This window comes from Chiloscyllium plagiosum, unplaced genomic scaffold, assembly GCF_037043375.1.
Source record: "Chiloscyllium plagiosum isolate Xiang-an unplaced genomic scaffold, Cpla_swu_hap1 HiC_scaffold_17, whole genome shotgun sequence".
Lineage (NCBI taxonomy): Eukaryota > Metazoa > Chordata > Chondrichthyes > Orectolobiformes > Hemiscylliidae > Chiloscyllium > Chiloscyllium plagiosum.
Window position 1 is genome coordinate 81,874,641 of NW_028270155.1, and position 14,867 is coordinate 81,889,507.

A 14,867-nucleotide genomic window follows, 5' to 3' on the forward strand; every position below is an offset into this window, starting at 1 on the left:
AAAAGTACAACAGGTCAGGCAGCATCTGAGAAGCAGGTGAATTGTCGTTTCGGGAATCAACATTTCATCAGGGCTCATTCCTGATGGGAATGAGCCCTGCATCTCCAGCATCTGAAGTCCTCACTTTCTCCTGAAACATGTACAAGGAACTTGACTGCTTCACCTGGGAGCAGTTAAGACAGTGAGGACAGAGGAAGTAAAAGGGTATATGTTGCACCTTCTTTAATTTTATGGAAAGTAACTAGGAGGGGGACGAGGTTGAAATAGTTAGGTATTCTAGTTAGACATATTCATTGACTGGCACTTATCTAACATGGATGAAACATGCCAATTATCATTCCAAGTCTGGAATTTATCCATATGGATATGGATACTTCAACATCTGGGAAGTTGCGAAAAGATGTTGAATACAAAACATTTATCAATGGACATCCTTGTTTCAAATTTTATGGTAGTGCGAAGGTTCTTGATGAAGCAAATGAAGCTGGTTGTTTCTCGGTCATTACCCTGAGGAATTCCAGCTGAGATGACTGACCTCCAACAGTCACAACCTAGTTGGTATGTGCTGACTGTAACTTCACTGGTCTGGCCATCTGACCAACCCACCTATATCTTCCTATAATCTTCAACCTTTTTCTTCAGTATGAACCTCTCTACCAATCTTGATTTTGCCTGCATATTTGCTTAACATTCCTTCCACATTTTCACCTATATCACTTATGTATATAACAAACAATAAGGGGATCAGTATTGCTCCTTTTGGTACACCAGTGGATATTGGCCTCCAGTCACTCAAACAGCCTTATACAACTACCCTTTGTGTCTTATTGCTAAACGAGTTTCTGATTCACCTTGCCAAGTTTCCCTTGATTTTATGTATTTTAGTCTTCTCCATCAGGGTCCAATGTGAGACTTTGTCAAACGCTTTGGTAAAATCCATGTAAACAAAATTGACACAAACTTTTAATTCCTCTCTGGCCACAGGGGAAATGCCAGAGGACTGCAGGGCAGATCATTCAGTCAAACGTTTTAAGATGGGTGGTAGAGATGAACCAGGAAATTAGACTGATGGGTCTCATGTCACTTGGAGGGAAACTATTGGAGAACATTCTGAACGAATAAATTAATACCCATTAGGAAAGGCATGAGTTAATTAGGGAGAGTTATCATGGATTTGTCAGAGGGAGGTCATGCCGAACAAATTTGTGACAACTTTTTTGAAAATGTGATCAAATGTGTGGATGGGGAACATTCTGTTAATTTTGTTTAGATTAGATTAGATTAGAAAAATCTAATCTAATCTAATCTAAACAAAATTAACAGAATGTTCCCCATCCACACATTTGATCACATTTTCAAAAAAGTTGTCACAAATTTGTTCGGCATGACCTCCCTCTGACAAATCCATGATAACTCTCCCTAATTAACTCATGCCTTTCCTAATGGGTATTAATTTATTCGTTCAGAATGTTCTCCAATAGTTTCCCTCCAAGTGACATGAGACCCATCAGTCTAATTTCCTGGTTCATCTCTACCACCCATCTTAAAACGTTTGACTGAATGATCTGCCCTGCAGTCCTCTGGCATTTCCCCTGTGGCCAGAGAGGAATTAAAAGTTTGTGTCAGAGCTCCAGCTATATCCCACTTCGCTTCCCACAATAGCCTGGGGTGCAATTCATTCGGGCCAGGTGATTTGTCTGTTTTTCAAAGTGACAGAGACTCCAATACCTCCCCATTTCCTAATTCAAACTGTACAAGTTCCTCACAGTCTCTTTTCCTGAATTCCATGCATATGTTCTTCTTTACCAGAATGAAGAAGAAGAAAAATAGTCATTCGACACCCTTCCAATTTCCAATGATTTCACACATAGATTGCCCACTTGGTCCTTCATGGACTGTACTCTTTATCTGGTTAACCTCTTCCCTTTAATGTATTCATAACATATCTCAAGATTCTCCCTAATCCTTTTTACAAGACCGTTTTTATGCCTCTTTTTGTGCTTTGAATTGCTTTCTTAAATTCCCTTCTGCATGTCCTATATTCCTCCTGGCCATAGCTGAATTACTCACTTTGGACTTTTTAAAAGCCGTACTCTTCTTCTTTATCCAGTCCTGAATTGTCCCAGAAATCCAGAATTCTCTGAACTTATTGCTCCTACACTTTTCTCTAAAGGGACCTGTATTCTCCCAAGCTCCGTTACCATATGACTGTTCTAATTTATATTAGGAAAGTTGAAATCCCCTGCTATAATTATCCAATAATTATCTGATTATAATTCTTACACACCTCTGAACGGTTTGCATATTTGATGCTGTATTTTCCACTGACTCACTGAAGGCTTGTTATCCACACCCAGTAACATAGCTGCCCTCTTAACATCCCTATGTTCTGCCCTCAAAGCCTTGTATGAGAACCCTTCCGAATAAAAATCGAACAACACCAGATTTATTTGGAAGCACTAGCTTTCAAAGCACTGCTTCTTCATCACGTGATTATGGAGAATCACTTGATGAAGGAGCAGCGCTCCGAAAGCGACCGCTTCCAAATAATACTGTTGGACTATAACCTAGGTGTTGTGTGATTTTTAACTTTGTACAGCCCAGTGCAACACCGGCATCTCCAAATCATGCCTTCAAAAATATCATCTCTCCTGATTGCGGTAATTGACTTCTAAATTAATATCGCAACATCGCCACCATTTTTACATTCTATACTGTTTTACCATATAATCCAATACCACACAATGTTGAGTTGCTCATCCAGCCCTTCGCTCAACCATGTTTCTGTGATAACAACGATATCATACTTCATGTTTCAATGCACAGTCTTACCTTTTCACTCCGAGCATTAAAGACTATCGAAACTTGCCTTTCTCTTTTGACACTCAACATAGCTGAACTTACTATGATTTACTTCCTTTGTTGCAGCATGGTGTGTCTCTACTTCATCAATATTTTACATCCCTGCCCCCTGCCAAATTAGTTGAAACTCCTTCCATTCGCACTTGCAAACGTATTTTCAAGAATGTTTGGACCATTTTTACATGTCCCACTTTCCTAAATTATACCAATTCTTGAGCCACACATTATCCATCCTTGTTCTAAATCCAGAAGTTACAATTGTTGAGGTACTGCTTTTTATTCTACTGCCTAACTTCTGGAATTCTCAATGCAAGACCTCATTCCTCACTTTGCCCATATCATTGGTACCAACATGTGCAAAGATTTTAACTCATCAACCTCCCCTTTCAAGTTGCAGTGCATCCATTTGGTGACATCCCTGACCCTGGCACAAATGCAATAACACAGCATTCTGGTATCACATCTTAGCCCACAGGATTACCTGTATATTCCCCTAACTGAAGAATCCCTTTCTTCTTCCTCCCACTCCACAGAATCAAACTGCTTATGGTGTCAGATGTATGTCTTTGATTGCATTTCTCCAAGACACCAACACATATCTCAAATGGAAGACTGATTACGGAGTGGGTCTGCAGGGGACTCCTGCACTGCCGGCCTGTTCTTTCTGGACTATCTCATGGTCAGTTCTTTCCTCGAGCTGCAGCATAACCACCTCTCTAAACATGCTATCCGTATAAGTCTCAGGCTCACAGAGGTGCCACAATGTCTCCAACCATTTTGCACGCTTTGAAACCGAGCTCCAGCTTCTTGAGATGGGAACACTTCTAGGACACTGGCAGCATCTCGGACTCCCCACTTATGACAAGCTGCATATTCCACTTGGATAGCCTCTCCTGACATCTCTCAGCTTGTTCGATTTTGTACTGTATCATGAACATTATGAAAAGGCCATCTTCCTAATCCAAATAAGAGCGTTAGATTGGTAGATTTCATATCATATGGGACTTCCCATGAAAATAAGGAATCCTGTCAGATTACTGCCAATACATTCATTATCTCTGTAGTTACCTCCCTTAATATCCCAGGATGCAATATTCAGGTGTACACAAGGTATAGGTTTAAGAACTTTTTGAGATTATGTTAAGAATATACTGCTTTTACAAGGATGAAGAATTTCAGTTAAGTGGCAAAACTGCAGAAGTAGGACCTGGGGCAGAGTCAGTCAAGAGGAACTGAAGTAGTCAAGACTGTGATGTAATGAATCAGAAGAAAATGCTCATACTGAAATAATTGCAATAGCCAGAAAACCCATTGGGGAAGTAAATGAAAAGTGAAGAAGATGCTCAGCACAAATTTATGGAATGGAATCAAATTCTATTGCATGCTATTCTATTTACTGTTTCATGAACCTGAGAATTGAAGTGAAAGGGAGCTTCACAACTGTTTTCAGCTGCTCTCAAAATTGGCTCAGAGTAACTGTGTATATACAAGTGTTTGTGCAAGTACTGAGGAGCTGGAGCAGGTATCCAATGGTACCTGCAGTCAGGGAAATTGGAGAGTAATTATGTATTAGTGCAATTCGTCGATATAGGAAACATGCCACATAAGGGGTCCATAAAACAATGAAGCTGCCTGAGACAGTAAACAGTAAAACAATGGATTTTCTACATTTGTCCATCTCTGGATCGTTGGGCCTCTCCATGTCACTGTCCTTCTGTAGTCTCCTGCGGGCTTTGCTTGCTACTAAAACATGTCTGACGGTTAGAGTGTTCAAAAGAAGAATGATAACAAATGGCAGTAAAGGGGATAGAAGACGATGGAATATATCATATAATGCCCAGAAGACTGAAGTGTAATACTCTGGTTTTGTGATGCAAAACCATGGCAAGTTATTGAAAATGTACTTGGATTGGAATTTTAAAAAACAGGGATTGCTTTCCAAATAGTTCAGCACACTCACTGTTCCAATAATGATAGCTGCAGTTTTCTTGGTGCAGTATTTCATTTTAATCTTCTGGCAGCAAATAGCCACAAATCGATCAAAGGTGAAAGCAACAGTCAACCAGGTGGAATTCATTGTGGTTGCAGGAATAAGCACCGTAACCAAACTACAGACATGTGTAATGTCCAGGAAAGACACTGGGAAGTACATAATAAGCCACCTCAGCATCACATCAGATATGACAACGAGGAAAGCAGCCACTGCCATTGCTATCAGGTACCAGGTGATACATGAGGTCTGCAGATGCTGGAGATCAGAGCTGAAAATGTGTTGCTGGAAAAGTGCAGCAGGTCAGGCAGCATCCAGGGAACAGGAGAATTGACGTTTCGGGCATAAGCCCTTCTTCAGGAATACATCTTGAGAGACCGCAGTTCCTCTGAGCAAGGATCAGAATCGCCAACAGGTTAACTGCAATATATACATAGAACCACATGGATAGGGTTAAACATGAATTTGGGAAGATTTTCTTTTGAATTTTCTGCATCAAATATTTGATGATTACATCTGATTCTACAGATGTTAAAATAATAAAACTTGTTGTCTATGCAATTGAAAGAAATTGAAGTAATATCAATCATAAAAAATGCATTAATGCTCTTCAAATATTCCATTGTAGACACTATCCCAGAGACCACCATCACCATGCCTGGATCTGCCCTGTCCCACTGGCAGGACAGACCTAGTAGAGATGGTGACACAGTGGTATACAGTCAGGAGGAAAATTCCCTGGAAGTTCAAAACATTGACTCTGGACCTCATGAAGTCTCAGGGAATCAGATTTAAATGGACAACGAAACCACATGCTGTTTACCTTGTCGTCTTCCCACTCAGCTGATGAAATAGTATTCCTTCATAGTGAATAACACTGAGAAAAAGTACTGAGAGTGGCTAGTGTGCAAAATGTACTCTGTATGGATAACTTAAATTTTCACCACCAAGACTGACTCTGCACTACTTATTTATGGTTCATATCCGAAAGGATGTTGCTGCTAGACTGTGTCTGCAGAGGCTGGTGAAAGAATAAACAAAAGGCAAAAAACATACTTAATCTCTTTCTTTACCAACCTGTTTGCTTCAGATGCATCATTCCATTTCAGTATCTGTAAGAGTTACCTGCACAGTCCTAGATTACACTTAATCTGTCACCCTGGAACACCAATTGCCTTTAGTATTATCTCATCTACCAGTGATTTAACTAGCCGATCACAGTGCACTAGCATTATCTATTACTGGAGCCGTGTAATATGATCCTGTGTGTGCATTACAATGCTACGTTAGCTGCCAAATTAACTTCTCTACATTCCCAGTTTTGAGACCAACAGGTCTCACACAGAGAAAGAATACAAGGAGGCTGGCCACACAAAGGACAAATCAATTGGCATCGCCCCAAAAGCAGGCAATAACAATTTTCAGGGTCCAGACCTCAAAGGATTCTCACTCCACACCTGGAGTCACAGGCCAAAAATCCCATCCCACAATAACTGGAGCAGGAAAAAAGACCCTGCACAATTGAAATACGCACACAACACATGCAATTCAGTTGTCTTCATCGGAAAAGTGTTTCAGCACCACAGCAGAAGTCAGATCATTGAAGCAGAATGGCGAACCTGCAGTGGAAGAGGGGGCCAAGCCAGAGAGCACCAGAAGAATAGGGAATTGTCGCACAGCAAGCCACACTAAAAAAGACTTAACTAGAGGTAGAGCACAGCAAAAGATAAATGCAACAGCAAGTGACACGATACCCGTAACAATCATAATCTTAAATGAACCAAGCCTCTCAACCTCCCAAAATACTATCCAACCAGACAAAAAACAGATGACTGGATCCTACATTCTTCTCTAGCTCCTTCAGTAAGTTCCACAGCTTACCCATCACCCGAGTAAAAGATCCCTCCATGCTGGTGCACACAAGGACCTCCAAAATGGCCCACTGAAACAAAGCCATGCCGTCTGAAACACTCAAGCCATTCCACAACTGAAACTCAGCTACTGAGGATGACTGGCTTCTCATACCATCCAAAGAGTACCATCACCATAACATCGTCAAAGGTGCTGTCACCAAGACTCATCCTGACGATAAACCGTGGAAGCCTGGAGGAGGAAGCACCAGAAAGAACAATAGGGCAGCATAAATAATGGTGAGTGATTTGGATCAAATGGCCGAGAAACTGAGGCTGGCGGCTCTATTGAGAACAGATGGAAGAATTATAGGGTACAGGGACGACAAAGTACAACAGCTGCAAATTCGTACACAAGAAACAGTCCTGCTGAGCCAGCATGGCTGCCATGTAATTCACCCATTAATAACAATGATTATTACGGGCAGACAATCATAACAGGGGTGCGGGCTCCACACTCCTTACACCCCATGCCGGTTGGGTAGTCTGTTCAGAAGATTGTCACTATCAAGCCAGATTCGCCTGGTACGCCAAATTGATGGTCCCAAGTCAGCACAGGAGTAGAAAGGTTCAGGACTGGGGAGGGGGACACCAACAACAGCCCCAATCCATCCCTATCCTCACAATCGGGAGAAAAATCTCCTTCTACAAACACATCACCAGTACCTCCACAAGTCTCACTCCCCGACTCCCCAAGGTCATGTAAAGAGTATCAGATGCCAGCACGCCCCTTCCAACCGTCGCAGCCTCCACCCTCATGTACCCCATCTCGGAGTCCGTCTGGCACAGTGACTAAGATGATACCACGTGGATCGACCCTGCACTTGAACGGAAGGAGGCAATGCCCTGGTTATTATAAAGGGGCCTTCTCTTCTTGGCCCATTCCACTTTCTTCTGAAAACCCTGGACAGATACCTGATCTCCAGGTTTAATAGACCCCTCCTTGTTACAGATACTGGCTCCTTCATTTTTTCCTGTGTGTGGATAGACTCATGTCTCATAATTAGTTGTTGCATGTATTGCTTAAGTTCAAGTTCGAATAGGTCCGTCATATGGACCCCTCCACTTGGGCACTGGCATTGGTCCACCGGTATGCATTTCATGCGACATCAAGTTAGTCACACAGTTAGTCTGCATATGGTAGCCCATTAGAACCAGTAGCAGCGCATCGACCCAGTTATGACAGGTATTTGCACACATTTTATTCAAGTTAGCTTTTAAAGCACCATTAACCCGTTCCACCATACCTTGTGACTGGGGCTGGCACACACATCCAAACCTCTGTCTGATACTCAAAGTCTGCAGCACCAAATGAACTATCGTTTGGAATAAAAGCAGACTCATAATATGAACTGATCTCTGACAGTATGCCAAATCCCGGAATAACTTGATTTGCTAAGAACTTTACCACTGTGCAACGCAGCTCAGACTTGGGTGGATCAACTTTAGGCAGTAATGCTAAAACATCATTCCTCCATTTTTCCCAAGGCTCCCAAATATAACCCACTATGTTTTCTATACGCATTCCAAGCTTCCTGCAGTAGTAACTGAAAATCTGTTCTTTCTACACTTAATCCCTGAGTATATTCCAGTTTCAATTCTAATTTCAGGTAAGGCGGCCCTCCCGATCAAATTAATAGTCCCCTCAGAGACTAATAAAGACAAGCCAACTGTTTTACTGTTCATTTGTAATCTTGCTGGAGCTGTACACCTTGTCAATTGCATTTTTACCCAAGAACACTACAATCACAATGTATTTACCTGACATAGAGTCAGAGAGATGTACAGCATGGAAACAAACCCTTCGGTCCAACCTGTCCATACCGACCAGGTATCCCAACCCAATCTAGTCCCACCTGCCAGCACCCAGCCCATATCCCTCCAAACTCTTCCTATTCATATACCCATCCAAATGCCTCTTAAATGTTGCAATTGTGCCAGCCTCACCATATCCTCTGGCAGCTCATTCCATACACGTACTACCCTTAGGTCTCTTTTATATCTTTCCCCTCTCACCCTAAACCTATGCCCTCTAGTTCTGGCCTCCCTGACCCCAGGGAAAAAACTTTGTCTATTTATCCTATTCATGCCCCTCAATTTTGTAAACTTCTATAAGGTCACCCCTCAGCCCCCGATGCTCCAAGGAAAACAGCTCCAGCCTGTTCAGCCTCTCCCTATAGCTCAAATCCTCCAACGCTGGCATCATCCTTGTCAATCTTTTCTGAACCCTCTCAAGTTTCACAACATCTTTCTGAAAGGAAGGAGACCAGAATTGCATGCAATATTCCAAAAGTCGCCAAACCAATGTCCTGTACAGCCGCAACATGACCTCCCAACTCCTGTACTCAATACTCTGACCAATAAAGGAAAGCATACCAAACGCTTTCTTCACTATCCTATCTATCTGCAACACCACTTTCAAGGAGCTATGAACCTGCAATCCAAGGTATCTTTGTTCAGCAACACTCCCTCGGACCTTACCATTAAGTGGAAAGATTTGCTTTCCCAAAATGCAGCACCTCGCGTTTTATCGGAAGGTGGGAGGCGTACTGCGGTTAGACGCAAGAACAAGCAGCTCCTGTATCTATTATCATAGGCGTCAAGCATCCTTCTGCACTAACCTGTACAATAGGTTCCTGTTCAGCTTCCCGTGTTATCATAGGATATTGCCTCTTCGCACTCGGGTTCTCTGGGCACCCGTAACACATCCTATATGGATCTACAGGCCCCGTCAGGCCTGTAGGGATGTGTGGCAAGATGTTCCTGACTCATAGTTTCACCCTGGGACTGGGCGGGCCAGGGCCAATATGGACAATCTCTACTTAAGTGGCCTGGTTGATAACACCTCCAACACACTGTTTCTGACCCTCTGAGTCTGACTTCTCACCATCCCCTTTGGCCCCACCATCTCTTCATCCCTGTCCTTGGAGACCCCCGTTTCAACTGGGTTGTTGTTGATTAGTTTTACTTTGCCGTTGGTACGGTACCTGTGGAAAAGCCCCTCCAAAAACGTTTATTATCGACATGGGATTTTCTGGCCCTTGCCAGGTGGCGTTAGAGGGTTATCCCTGGACAGGCATGTTGTTCATTTCATGACCGCTGATCAACCCAGTTGTCACTGGCAACATCATCTTGCTTTTCTCTCTCTCTGTCTTTTTAAGCTTCTCGAGCTGCATTTGTGTTAACTTTCTTTGGACCTCCTCCTATTATTCTACCAGCAGTTTTTGTTCTTTCCGGTTTCTTTCAACTGCATGGCTTACATGATCGCTGTATTCCTGGCGGGCCACTACCTCCTCGAGCTTAGATTTGAAATGAGGAAGCATTCCCTCAACAATAGCAGTCCGGAACATTGTTGAAATATCTTGTTCTGTTTCAAACCTCCACCTTTTTCGCTAATTTTTGAGATAGGCTGCTGGGTTTTCAGCGTCTCCCCATGGATCCTCTCTCAAAGCTTTGGGATCGATTTTATTTGGGTAACAGTCTATGGGTCTGCCATAGACTGGTGCCTGAAAGTATTTTTCTCAATTCTCCCCTAAATTCCAAAGAGCTTTAAAATTTCTGTGCCCTGTTCCCTATTCAGTATTCTCTTTTTCAATTTATCCTTAGATCTGTAATTGTTAATTAACCCTTTCATTTCATCGCAGATATTTATATCAAAGCTACCCTCTCTTGGCCATTTAGTTAGTAAATCCTTAGTTCTTCTTTCCCATTTTTCAGAATTTTTTGCAATATCGTTTCTTGTGACTGGAAATTTCTTACTCAATATTTCAACTGCTGTTCCTTTGTTCAGCTTGACATATATTTCAGTCCAGCTAATCTATTATCTCTGTTCTCACATTTCACTCCCTTATGCCTTACAAGTCCAGTAGCACCTTGTCAATTATTGTGAGTATTCCCTAACTCTACAACTTGCAATCGTCCCTTATCAATCTACCTGTTCCTAAAATTCCTTAGTTTTAACTAATGAATAAAGACAAGCTATTCTTGTTCATTCTTCCTAAACTATTCTAAGACTGCATCAGCAGAATGCACTAATCACTGATGGCTCCTCGAAAAACCTGTTAAAAAAACACTATCTTAAATTCCTACAGTGCAAAATAAAATCAAAACACTCCCTGATCTCGAGCTCCTGGGAACAATACACAAACAATTAACAATCAACAAGCAATTGTGCGTACAAACCACATCACAATGGTTAAACTCTGGAGTCTCTCTCTCTCTCTGGCACACATGCACAGATACACAAAAAAAGCCTTTCTGCAAGCCAGAGCTTCTCTCTCTCTCTCTCTCTCTCTTTCTCTCTCGCACACACACACACACATAACTTATCTGCCGAAACAGACTTTTTGTGCATATGTAAAATTATGTCTTTCTAATTATCATTCAGTCTTTTTTTCAAACAAAAAATCAACAGTCCAGTAGCACTTTAGAAAACTTGGCTATTGTCGATTATTGTACCTTTAATCATCTACTACCAATCTGCCAGTTTTCAATTCCGTCCAAAATCACTAATACTCACAATAAAACAACCCTTACCAGTTCTGCCCGTTCAGTCCCCTGATTTTCCTTTTTGTTTTGTTTTTCTCTATTTTCCTTTACTAACAGGGTGGTATCCACAGAACTTATACACACCAGGTGGAATTTTGTCTCAATCTCTTTATTCTATACCTATTCATCCCCCCACCCTGCGCAGCCTTCATGAACAATTCTCTGTGTCTCCTCAAACTTCATTTTACCATCCACCTTATGGTTCTTTGGATTAGAGCGACCCACCAGCAGCTTTCTTTGCATTTCTGCCCTTACTTGACAGAATATAGTTCAAATGAGCAGCAAATCACTTACCCTTCCTTTTGTGAGTGGCCAACTCTTTTATTGTGTCTGTCTCAGGAGAGCTTTCGGCTCAAGTGGGAAGTGCCCTGCAACAGCAGCCTCTTTTGGAATAACCTCTTCCCGATACCAACTGGGGTGCCAAATTTGTTGTGAAAGAATCACTCAATATTTTGTTAAAAAATCTTGCAAAATCAAAGCTGTGACAGCCAGAAAATGTCTTCCCTGTCTGCCCACGAGACCTTTGTTTCTCTGCAGTTTAGATAGTCTTACTTTCCCGCTGCTTATCTGATAGTAATAGCATACCTAATCACACTGGATTGCTCTGTCTTCTTAACCTATTCATCATCTGCCTCACTGGTTCACTATATTACATTTAACCTGTCACATTACAACACAATCGCCTTCAGTATTAGCTCATCTATCAGTGATTTAACTAGCCTATCACAGTGCACTACCATTATCTGTTACTGCAGCTCTGTAATATGATCTTGTGTGTGCATTACAACACTAAGTTAGCTACATAGCTACAAATTAACTTCCGTAATCGACAGCAGATGCAGTGCTGACTTTCTTCTAGATGATTCATGACTGCTCAGATACTGAAGCAGTCTATGTTCAATAGTATCCAGGCTTGGGCTGACAAGTGGAAGGTAAACTTTCTAATTAGAGATAATTTGATAAATGCCCTTGATATTCAATAGTGTAACCATCACTGAATTTCCTGTTGTCAATGTGCGTGGAGTTATTATTGACCAGAAACTCAACTGAACTCACCGTACACAGACAATGGCTATAAGAGCCACAAAGAAGCTGGGAATACTGCAGGATCTACCTCACTTCCTGACTCCCAAAGCCTGTCCATCATCTACAATGCATAATTCAGGCATGTGATGGAATACTGTCTACTAGCCTGGATGGGTGCAGTTCCAATATCACTCAAGAAGGTTGACACCATCCAGGACAAAGCAGCCTCCTTCTTTGGCACTCCCTCCAGCACTAATGCTTTGTAGCTTTACTGTGTACTATCTACAAGATGCACTGCAGAAATTTCTTCAAGATTCTTAGACATTACCTTCCAAACCCATGACAACTTCCATCTTGAAATATCTAGCAGATACGTGAGAATGCCAGCTTCTGCAAGTTCCCAGCAAGCCAGTCACTATCTGGACTTTCCTTCATTGTTGATGGGCCGAAATCCTTCAAATCTAAGTTGTGGGTCTAGCACATGCACTATAGTGGTTGAAGAAGGCAGCTCACCACCACCTACTCAAGGGCAAACTAGAGATGGGCAATAAATGCTGAACATCCAGCAACACCCATGTCCCATGAGAGAACGAAGAGATGGTAAATACTTTGCCTAAGATCAAAGAACAGAAGAACATCTGTTGCTATTCAGCATTCAAGTCTGGAGACTTTGGATAGGATCATGACTAAGTAGGTTGTGGTGTTAACTTCACTAACCTGTGTGACCCAAAGGCAAGAATTTTCCAAGCAGTTTAAGTGGCTTTTCAGCATAAAAATGAAACAATTGCCAATGATCACTAATTTACAAGCTCAATCATGTTTCTTTATCATTCAAGTCCACCAATCTTTTTTTCCTGCATAAAGGCTTTCTTTCCAAAGTTGCATATTTCTGTATGTTATCAATCACCATCAGCTGTTTCCATTACTTGAACATAGAGTAAATTGTCTAAAATGAGATTACATATAGCGAATACATTAGAGATGTTGATATCAGCAAGTTATGTTTTCTTACGTTAATCAAACTGTATTATAAGTTTAACACTCTTAAGAAAATGAAGGAATGTCATGAAGGCATTTCAATAAAAACTACTTTTGGCTAGAGTTTCCAATTGATTGATAGCTAATTTTGAAAAATGTTGAAGTAAGATTGAATGAACAGTTTAGGAAGAGAATCACTTCTCAGTGGCATTGCTTTGAGCATCATTCTTGCCCAGATTATGGATCTTTCTCAAAACAGAAATGGTTGACCAATTATACAAATGTGAACAGATATTACTTACCAGGCACTCCAATAGCCACAAGCACAGGACAGTAAATTAACTCAACATCAGCCAGTGTTAGTATAGCATTGAAAGCATACTTCATTTTCTGCAACAAATAATCCAACCTTTACGAGAAACTGTCACCAAGTCAAGGAGTTCATATACATAACAATTAAATCCTCCAAGGACAGAATTAGGTTGATATTACTCATAGTGTTATGAACAAACAGATGTAAAACCTGAAAGGAAATGGTATTGCAATAGATTGTAGAAATACTTAATGTGGACTGGGATCACAGAAATACAACATATCTGAAAAAAGAATTCTGCAAAGCACATGTGTGAATATCCGTAGAATATTCCATAAGAATGCAGGGCTAATTTCACAAGTAGCCACAGTATATTCATTTCATTCTTTCCTGGCATGTGGGGATCCTTGGCAAAGTCAGGATTTGCTGCCCACTTCTAAGTATCCTCAAGAATGTGATGATGAGTCAAGGTCTTGTACCACTACCTTCTATCTGGTCCAGGTACATACACATAATATTGTACACTTCATCAAGATGGAGATTTGAGGGAGTTGATTCTGAGACATCTTAATCTTAATCAGGAAAACTGTGATAGAATGAGGAACAAGTTAGATATGATGGTTTAGGAAAGATTGCTGAAAGGAATGACAGGCAATAGGCAATGGCAATTAGCGAGTCTTAGATGCAAAGAGAAGCATACAAATTAGATAGAAAAAGCAATAGACCTGAAGATTGGGAACAGTTTCGAAGTCAGCAAAGGAGGTTCAAGGACTCGTTTAAGAAAGGGAAAACAAAATATGAGAGTAAGCCTGTACGGAACACAAGAACTGACCGTAAAACTTTCTAAGGGTATGTAAAGTGACAAAGACTGATGAAAGCTAATGTAGGTCCTGTACAATTAGTCCGTAGTTAGAAATTTATACTGTGGAAGAAAGGAATGACTTTGCTTCAAAGGAGAACATGAAAAATTCTCCAGAAATGGTAGGGAACACAGGGTTTAGTGAGAGAGAGCAACTGAACCACATATACAGTCATAAAGAAATAGTGTTGGAGATATTGATGGGATTGAAGACTGGAAAAGGGTCAGGATCTGGTAATCTACATCCCAGATATTTAAGAAAGTGATGCTAGAGATGATAGATTCTTTAGATTCTGGAAAAGTTCCTACAGATTGGAGAGTGATCAATGTAACCCTAATGTTTTAAAATGGAGTAAGAGAGAAAACAGGAAAAATGAAGCA

General features: G+C 41.2%; 1 pseudogene; it reads right to left on the minus strand.

Moving 5' to 3' along the window:
• Positions 1-4,255: 4,255 nt before the first annotated feature.
• Positions 4,256-13,701, minus strand: LOC148147443 (putative G protein-coupled receptor 139; annotated as a pseudogene).
• Between the last annotated feature and the right edge of the window lie 1,166 nt (positions 13,702-14,867).